The 10,166-nt window shown below is 44.8% G+C and overlaps 1 non-coding gene across 1 annotated transcript; it reads left to right on the top strand.

Moving 5' to 3' along the window:
• Positions 1-9,222: 9,222 nt before the first annotated feature.
• On the top strand, positions 9,223-9,294 carry TRNAS-GCU (transfer RNA serine (anticodon GCU)). The gene has a single exon. It is a non-coding gene; the product is annotated as a tRNA-Ser (tRNA).
• The last annotated feature ends 872 nt before the right edge of the window (positions 9,295-10,166 follow it).

Genomic DNA, 10,166 nt, shown 5'->3' with positions numbered 1-10,166 from the left:
CGTCAGACTGAAGTCAAGAAACTGAAAGATGATAGATGTAGACAAACGTTGACGCCGTTACGTTACCTTACTTTGAGATCTTGCTTTTCATAGCCTACTTTAAGGAGTTGCGACTACAAAGTTCTTTAGCCACGTGTATCGTATATTACACAACGCTGCCTTCCAGCATAGAGATATTGTGGGCTTTGTCATGTGTATAAGCTTCTTGACGGTCTGCAACCTCCTGGGCTTTAACAGTTACATAAGGCACTGGAGAGAAAAAGAATGCAACGTTTGGAGTAGCGAAAACTATGTCAATAAAATAACTGCAAAATGGGGTATTAAGATATGCAGTGAAGTTGTTGTTCGGGCAGAAAGAGCCCATCTGTATACTGAATATATGGGAAGCCAACAGAAAGAAATGTCTCCAGTCACACATTATCACTTTAGTGAAGGGGTATCTTTAAAGTGCAGTTAAGGGAGAACGTGAAAAGGGGAATAGTGAATACATTTTGGAATAAAGCTTATTCGCAGGCACCAAAAGGAATAACAATTTTTGGCAAAGCCGGTTGCGCAGTATCCTTTTCTTTTGCTGTGTTGGTTTATGGTTTGCGGTGCTTTAACATCCCAGAGCAACTCAGGCTATGAGGGACGCCGTAGAGAAGGGCTCCGGAAATTTCTACTACCTGGGGTTCTTTAACGTGCAGGGACATCACACAGTACACGAGCCTCTAGAATTTCGCCTCCATCGAAATTCGAACGCCGCAGCCGGAATCGAATCCGCGTCTTTCGGTTCAGCAGCCAAGCACCATAACCACTGAGCCACCGTGGTGGAAAATGCTTGGACTTATAAACAATTGTTTGGTTTTCAAGGGCACTGCTAGCATAAAAGAACTCATAAAATGCAAAAGTAGTACAAATCTGATCTGAATTCTGTGCTCCTTCCTTCTAGCAGCTTGTTCAGGTTGCGAAAACCGAGGTTGCAAGGCGTGAATTTTTTGAATACTTCTCGAGAAGCAAAGACCGAATATATTAATACCTTTAGAGTTGATTTCTTAAATTATTCTATTTCGTATTTCTTTTTACTTATTAGTGCAGTTTGCAGAAGTTTAAAACATTTGTTGATCTCCAAAGAACAAAGTTTTCTGGTGGCTGCAATATCTGCGCAATTTTATCTGAAAGCGCTGTGCTCGAGGGCGCAGCGACTGTCTCTCGAGGTGGACACTGCAGGCCGAATGTGCGGTTGAGTGTGGCGTGCAGAAAAGTCAGTGGGTAGATGCGACTGCAAACTGGATTTCAGAATAGTCTGACTGTAGACCCGTTACGTGTGAACTTGGCTTGAATGGTCGGCTTATACACCCACAGATTTTGTACCATAGATTAATCTTGTAATCCTAGTCCAGAAAGAGGGCAATAATCGCTCCCTTTCGATGTCGCCGAGTACCTAACGCTAAACTAGGCGCGCAGTAACCGCTCGGCCTCACGCTTGGCCTATCATGAGGGGATGCAACGCTCGGGACACTCTCAAGCGGCACCGCAGAAGCTTTGCAAGTCTCGGAGCAAACAGCTTAGTCGACGGGAAGGCTCGGAGCGCCACTGGCGAGAACCGACCAGCATAAATGGGTAGAACTGTCCTACGGCCAGGGGATCACCGACTTATGGAGCTCAATATGAAGAGATTGAGCTGACGGGCTAGTTGGTCGTTCATAATAATTTCAACATTATTTTGTAATTCAATTCATAATTTCTAATTTAAATTCCTATTAACTTTTCAACATGTGGGTTGGGGGGGGGGGGGTTCTATGTGCTTTCTGCGCTGAGGTTGTCGGGCCCTCCTCTAGTACCACGAATGGCCATGACGTTAAGCAAACGCTTCCGTTATGGAAGGAAATCCGCCGTCACCAGGCACATATTGCTATAATAGGTAAAATGTCCCAAGCGCGATCTCCGCCTGGTGTTCAGGCATTAAGAGACATCGACGCCTTAAAATATCAGAAAATTTCCCCGTTGACAGGGGCGGCCAGCGTTCACCGAATTTACCGTGCTATCCGCTCCATTTATTATGATTATTCGTACTACACTAGTGTGTCTGCTTTAAAATCTAGAGTTAACTTACCCAGCCTTGAAACGCGACGAAAAATTTCTCGATTGTGCCTCTTTCAAATGTTTTATCATTCATCTTTAGGAGAATCGGTCATATCACCTGCTTATCGCCTCTCAAGCCGTATTAACCACCATAAGGCAGTCTACGCCCCCACCGCAAGAACTACCGCTCATTCTCGATCTTTTTTCGTCACGTCATCCCGGGACTGAAATGATCTACCACAGGACGCCGTGCATCACATCAACGTCATCCATTTTAAGGACGCTATCAAGACCATTGTTGTTTAACTGCCATGCCCATCCCTGATGTAATGCCCCATACCAGGGGCCTTTGAGGTAGCAAATAATAATAAAAAAAATTGATGGCCTTCTGCTAGAGAATCCACACCACATTCAGAAGGCTCTGGGTTCGATCGTCACTGCCACCTGATACCGACCGGTTTTTAAAAAGCAACAAGATTGTCCCGGGCCTATTGCCAGACTTTTCTTGGGTGAAATGAAAGGAAAAATGTCACCTTTGAGTTTACGGGTGCGTGATTGATTCCGCCGTCAAGAGCACCCGCCTAGACATAGGCGGGTGCTCTAAATAATATATATAAGTACACAAATATTCTTTAAGTAACCTTAAGGCATATCCGTGTTGGTGAAGATATGCGGATGCACTTGGCTGCTCAAAGTAGAGCTTCAATCTTCCAAGCAGAGAGGAGGCCTTCGTTTTGAGTGTCAGGCTCAACTAAACTCAGTATTGGTCAAATGTTTAGGGGATGCCCGTAAGTCTTTGGCTCTGTTGCAAAAAGTCTTTCAAGGAAAAGGCTCGTTGCATCCCTCTTTTGGATGCGTTCGCCGACGTTCACGAAAATTCAGGTGTTTCCTTATCGCAGCCGAGTTTATAGCACATGAAAATGAAGTTATACGGCATAAACAGAATTGCCCTCGGAACAATGAGGATCCCAAAAAATGTTTGCATATATTTCGGCTTACCATGCAATTTTAGTGCAATTCACCGATTGGAGAAATACTGCCAGGCTAACACGCTACACTGTAGAAAGTTTTGAAGTTATTTCTGTTAACCTATTCTCCGCTGGTAATAAGTCTTTAGCAGTTGCGCTTAGATCTGAATTCGCAAGAGAAAAGACAGCAGCTCATCGGTAGGAAAGGCTACAATTTTTTTCATATTTTCGTGTCATGAGGAAGAATCACAGCAATGTGGGAATGTTCCAATCTTCTATGACGGCGTGGTTGAGATGCCCACCGAGAAGTGAGATACTTAAATACTGGGCTTCTTATTCTGAAATCCAACTTGTCGCGGAGCTATACTAAAGAACTAAAGATAAAAATTATAAGAAAAATTACACGAGCTTCTATGACCTGCATGTCTGCATACAGACATCGTTACGCATGCGCAGTAACAATGGCGTAGCGTGTTCTAGAGACGCTGTTGCTGACGCACGCGCTGCTCCGGCGACAGTGCTACGAGTAGGCAACACGGGGTAACTGAAAGCTTGGGCAGTGGTTGGGTAGGTTTTGTTCTGTGATTTTTTTTTAACCACGTGTCATGCCTAAAAGTTCCTAGCTGTAATTGCTAATCCATCTTGACAGAATTCAGGGGGAACTTTTTCAATATATCGACCCTACTAAAAAAGTTCCTGTGCTGAGATATGCCCACAAAAATAAATCTCATCGTCCGTGTTTTATTCGTTAATAAAGCGGACGAATCGGGAAAACAGGGGAGTGGAAAATATGTTCTCTGAAAGTTATGCTTAAATTTAGAAAATGCTGCAAGTAACCGCAAGGTTTCGTGATGCACTGAGGTGTATTTTGGCGTCTACGAGGACGCCATTGAAGCTAACGCGAAACACTTTCTTTGTGCATTCGATGGAAAGATTACGACAGTAATCAGCCGCTATTATTTGGAGCTGTATAGTGTGTTATATTTGAGTCTCAGTGACGGCTTAAATGCTGCTCAACCTGTGACTAATAGGGAGGAAATCAAGAACGCGGCAATGTATTTTTGTGAAGCTTGATGCCTTTGCACCACATATTCAAGAACAAATCTAGCCGCAAAAACCTCCAGCCTTGAAATTTTGAAAATTCGACAGGCACGTGAACGACTGGGGAGAAGTGTTTTCACTAATACTTGTAGCGCGATTACACGGATGCTTACATAAGCTTAAATGCTTAAATAAGCCCTGAAAATCAACTTCATGGCTCTCACCCTGGAAGTACTTTCCACAGAATCGATCGAGGAGACACAAAAAATTCGTTGTTAAGGAAACGCAACAAACTCATCGAAAATAAGCACAAGAAGTACATATTTAAAGCATAATAATAATAAAAAATAATCGCGACAAATCATGTGATAAATGAACTGTAGCGAAGCAGAAAACGAAAAACAGAAACGGAAGCGAAATAACGAATGCCCCGTCAATTTTATGTCTTTCGTTTTCTGCTGTGCTACTGCGTTCTCAACCCTGCACTAACAAGCCCACGAAGGCGCGCTGCTGAACTCAAATGACACTTTAGGCCACTTTGACTGATAGAAATTCTCGGAAGACAAATGCTTAGCTGAAAGCACGGAACAACATTATGCGCTACCTGGTAGCATACCTCTCTCTTCAGATGGCTGCAATTTTTTTTTGCAAGATAGAACTTTTATCATTCGACTACAGAAATTACATTTTGGAAAAAAACCGAGTGTTTAAAAATAAGGACCCAATTTTTGAGAGCTTAGATCAGATTTCTTAAAATACGAGCCCGTAATGCATGGAACAGCTCCCCACTTCTCGTTTTCGAAATGTGCCTCGCAGTTAATTCCTTTTTGTCAGGAATACTTCAGAGCGGAGTAGGGGAACGAAGGTCAAAGTGTGCCGCTCTGCTGGCTAAGAGTGAATATTTTGTTGCTCCGATAATCTCAGCCCAAGTGGGCAGCGTTCAAGCGCACAATTTGTTCACTTTCATTAAGAACTTCCTTTCTACTAAAGCTTAGATGTTTCCGATAATGTCAGGTCCTCAGATTCTTTCTTTTCGCCGTGGAAAGTGAAAAAACAAGGCAAGCGTAGCAGGAGGCTACAGAGCGTAAGGTGCGAGGATGAGATTAAAGGGCAACTGCAGCACTTTTTTGAGAATTTCGCGATATTCAAGGATTCAAATCTGTGTAGGGTGTAGGTGAAGCATGCCAAGTGTTTTTGCACTAGCATTTAAAATAGTGACGTAATCGACGATTGAATTTCGCGCTTTTCCTCAGTGCACAGAAGGAGTGCAGGAAAACTCAGCGTGACGTCACGGAAGGTATGATTTCAATTTACCGCTGTCCTCAGCCACACCCTGCCCCGATGCGATAGACGCTGCAAACAACTCTCAGAAGGGTTCACCTTCGGTGGCGTTGGTTTTATTTTTTCAAAGTGGGCGTTTGTGCCTTCTAAATGTACCGATACCTTCGATGACGTCATCATGCGCCCCCCACTTGGCGTTGTGCGCTGCGGAGAAGCGTGAAGGGCGTCCGGTTTTTATTCGGCGATTACTTCACTATTTCAAGTGCTAGCCAAAAAAGAGTTCGCATGCTTTACCTGCACGTTTCACACATTCGACCCTCTTAAGCTCGTTGATTTCTAAAACCTATGCAGTTTCCCTTTAAGTATATTGCGGGGATAGGGTGGCCGCGCCTGGCACAGCAAAGGGTTTATTGGAGAAATATGTGAAATTCCTATGCCTTCCAGTGGGCGTAGTCAGGCTGATTGGTGTAGTCAGGATGATGATGAATAACGTTTTCCAAAACATCACCGGCCGTAAAAAAAGGGGGCTGAGTATATATGAGCAACAAATGGGCTCAGAAATGCACACCTTTCTTCAAGTAACATATTCAGGTTGCGAAACCATTGAATTTGCGGCGCGGTACATTTTCCCCACATATTTCTTCATAGTGAACTGACCGCGCTTTGTAAATGACTAGGAGTTTATCTCTTCCCCTGTTGCACATACTTTCTTTTTCATTCCTCGTGCACAAAACTTGCGAAAGTTTAAAAAGTTCGTCATTCTCTGGGTCACGTGGTGTTGGGACGCCTGAATTGGTTCAGACATTAATTTTGAAGTGCTTATAAGATGGTGCTACCTTCAAGCATCTTGTGCCGGGCACTGCTTAGATAATGTGTGTTGTTTTGTGCATAACTCCTAGGTTGCACACGTACGAAGAATGAATTTCGCAGCGCATCGACAGCGGATTACATAAGACACTTGCTCTTGGTATAAAGGCCTCTCCGAGACGGGCTCTTATTTTGCAAAGGATGGCTGCTGTAACTATTCTCTTTGAGAGGAGGGAGTGCAGTCATAACTGCGTTTAAGTGCTCAGGTCTGCTTTATGTGTTTGAGGATTTCTGAACACATAGAAAACCTTCGTTACCTATAGCTGCTGACGTAAGTGAAGAAAAATATTGCGTGCAATGACTGCGCAACAGCAGTTTCACACGTAAGGTTTTCGCAGTGTGGTTTGGTATGACGTAAGACATTTTGGTTTCGACGCAAAAGTGTGGGTTGCTCAAACTGGAACGTCGACCTTCAAAGCAGGCAAGCTATATATTTGAAGCAACAAGTTTCTCTCAACCCTGTGTTGGTAGAGCCCTCACTCAAACAACAGTTCACTTAGTTCGTAGAAGTTCGCTGTGAGACTATTTTAGGGAAGAGCATTGACAGAGGTGGTGTATGAGGGGCTGACATTCGTTCCTATGTTATTCAGTTTTTAATGATTACGGACGATGAAAACTTCATGGCTTAGTATAGACTGTGTTTTTGAGGAGACTTGCACATTCCAATCGGCAGCATATACGCGAATAAATGTCAGATACGCACATCTTACTAAGAGTTATTGATTTTTGTATAATTTGGTTATGGACGTATCAGCGATAACATCGGTCACAATTCTTTCAGTCTTGGTATTCTGACAGCGGCATCGTCCAAAGAAAACATAATTCTAATTCTCCTACTGGGAAGAAAATATCCACAACCGATGCCCCCTAACGCTTCGCCCATTCATAGTGGATTGTGCGGGTTAGCTGCTGTTCCATGACGAGTTGTAGCGCAACACAGTAAACAACAGAGGCAAGTTGACACACAAGCTATTTGAAGTCAGCGCTTGTGTTTACTCTTCACTGTTGTCGTTTTTGCTGTGTTTCACTGCAATTCATCATTTATGGGGGGTCGCTAAATAGAGGACAGATTGATAGCCACATTCGACTCTTGGGGAGCATACCTCATCAGCCACTTTTCTTTCCTTTTCTTTGCAGTAGCGCGCTCAGTTGTGTTTTCCGCTTTTTAAGCATGGCAATCCACGCGACCAGCGTTTGCCACGTGTCGAAGAAGAGGACGGTGCCGGTACGTGCTACACAGAAACTTGCTACTCTCATATCGCCGCCGTCGCCGCGGCTTAGTCGACCACCACGTCGAAGCACGAATTAGAGCTGGCTAGTTGTACGCTGATGGATGGCCCTGCGGGACCTTAGTCGCCGGCGTGCGCATTACGCGATGATGGCAACTCAGACGGCGCACTCACCATGCTCATCGAAGGCACTGAGGACACTGCGTGCGCCTCTAGGGCTGCATGACAGAACTTGTCCTTCGAACCGCGTGCTAGCTTCCGCTTTACGGGACTACAAAGACGCTCTTCCTGACGCAAGCGCTGCTTTGTGTGGTAGCGTAGCACGTTGACACGAGGGAGTGAGAAAAATCTTCTCCGATGTTCTGCTTTATCTTCGGCTCAGTTCCGCGTTTCTGCGTATTTCGCGTTCTAAATTCTGGAGAGAAGGTCACTGGCGGGGCGTAGGCAATGGGTGTTTTATTAAGGACGAATTGTTTTTTTCATCCTGACTAGCTTTGTTTTTTCACATCTGCCAAATAAGTACTACATTTGCGAATAGGTATTGAAGCTCTTAGCATTCGTATTACGGAGGTGCTTGGTGAGTGGTTCAGAGTGGGAATGATTTTTTTTTAAATGTTAATTTTGCACGCACATGTTTGAGTGAATATACATGCGTTAATTCATTAACTGGAGGTGAGTGTATCTGCTAGCGTACGTATAGTATTGGAAGCACCGGTATCCTGTAAGAAATGTGGAGACAGACCCTTAGCTGCTACACCTCTATACAGACTGTTATCCTTTGTTTCCAGTCAGAGAATGCGCCCAGTTCAGCACAATATAAGGCTTGAGCGAAGATTGATTTACTTTAACATTTATTGTTGCTACTGCGAGAAAGACGCCCTCTCAGATTCTTTTTCAACCATTGCTTCGCCCTCATCTAGGCGTTAAACAACTGAAAAAGGGTTGAATCTCGTACCCCCCTTGCTGTATACTTCGTGACTTTATATTTCATGTTATGCAACTATCATTTCCTTTACCCGGCTTCTGCGCAACCATGTGAACCATTGTTTCGCCCGCACGTAGGCGCTGAAAGAACAATGATTGCATCCCGCACCTCCCCCTTTTCTGTATACTTAATGAGTTCTGTTTCCACGCTTAGAATATAAGATTTCCTTTATCCGGCTTCCCCGCAGAGTTCTCGCATGTACAGCCATCACCAGACTAAAGCAAAACCCCTCGACCGGTGCGCGGCTGCATTAAAGAAAAGGGCATCTTTCAGGAGGGTTGCTTGTTAGAGTAGTGAGTGAACATGCAATGTTGGAAGGAGCACCGCTTTAAAAAATGCGGAAAAAACGAGGAACGCCAGGCTTATTATTCCTGTCCCCGCATAAGTGAACATCGTACAGCACCCTTTGAAAATTGTGCAATATCTCCTGGGCTGCTTAAGTTGCAGTCCTTGCTTGGGCACAGATTAGAGCAGCACAAAATGCAAAAGAGCAACTTGCACCGGCTGCATGATTTCGCTTTGTTGTCATGGCATCTCTCAGAGTTCTGGACAAGTATGAAAAGACCGGTGCATTGTAAAGAAAGCTCGTGAATCTTTTTGTCCCGCTTGAATTTCTATCGTGTAGAAAGCTTAGGAGAAAAAATATTACTCATCTGCGAAAAGCACTGAAAAGTAAATCTGAAGCACAGTGCAGAAAAACCCCGTTCCAGTGTGACGCATTCCCGCTCTGTTTTTGCACGTGATTCCTATTCATCATTCCTTGATATTAACGCGATAGTATTAAGCCGCCGCGGTGGCTCAGTGGTTACGGCGCTCGGCTGCTGACCCGAAAGACGCGGGTTCGATCCCGCCCGCGGCGGTCGAATTTCGATGGAGGAGAAATTCTAGAAGCCCATGTACTGTGCGATGTCCGCGCACGTTAAGGAACCCCAGGTGGTCGAAGTTTCTGGAGCTCTTCACTACGGCGTCCCTCATAGCCTGATTTACTTTGGGACGTTAAATCCCCCCTAAACCAAACCAAACGAGAGCGTTAAGAAGCTGGTATCGCAAAATTCCGGCGTCATTGACTGTGACCGAGAAATCCACGAAAGATCACCGCTGAAGTAACCTAGGATGCAGGTGGCCCGCCTAGGTCACGGAACCTTGTTGCGTCATCACAACCTGCCCGCCTGATTGGAGCAAACTGCACAGTGGCAGGTGGCAGTAAAATTAATGATTGGTCGTGAGAGGTTGCTTGGGAATACCAACCTCAGTTGCACAAGCCCCACCATTGGCAGCGCCTGCCAACGCGGGGCAGTGGAGTATCGCTAAACCACGGCACCACTGCGCCAGGATTGGCATGAGGGCTCAAAGGGATCTAACAATGTCAGGAGACAGGGAACACTTCTGCATGTATGGGCGTTAACGCATAAACGATATCGCGTCATAGCCTTAAGGCGGAACTTAGTGTCCTCTCGAATTTTTTTTTTGCAATAGGGTGCTTCAAGCGTGAAACTTTGGGCATGAGGATCAGAGCTCTTGACGTAGGGCTGGGAGAGCTGGATCGAAGCGAAAAATTGCAGATGGATGTAATTTTCTCTGACACCTTTTTGAATCTTTACCGCGAATATAAAAGAGCAGTGTGAAGCCTTAAGCGGCAAATTATTTATGTGTAGGTATTGTCTAACTGCTGCCTGCGAATCATGGCCGCATTCACGTAAATGAAAAGACTTCTCTTCATGGGGCTTAGTT

This window comes from Amblyomma mixtum, chromosome 9 (assembly GCF_055824585.1).
Source record: "Amblyomma mixtum isolate Tamu chromosome 9, ASM5582458v1, whole genome shotgun sequence".
Lineage (NCBI taxonomy): Eukaryota > Metazoa > Arthropoda > Arachnida > Ixodida > Ixodidae > Amblyomma > Amblyomma mixtum.
This window is presented reverse-complemented; position numbering and strand designations above follow the sequence as displayed.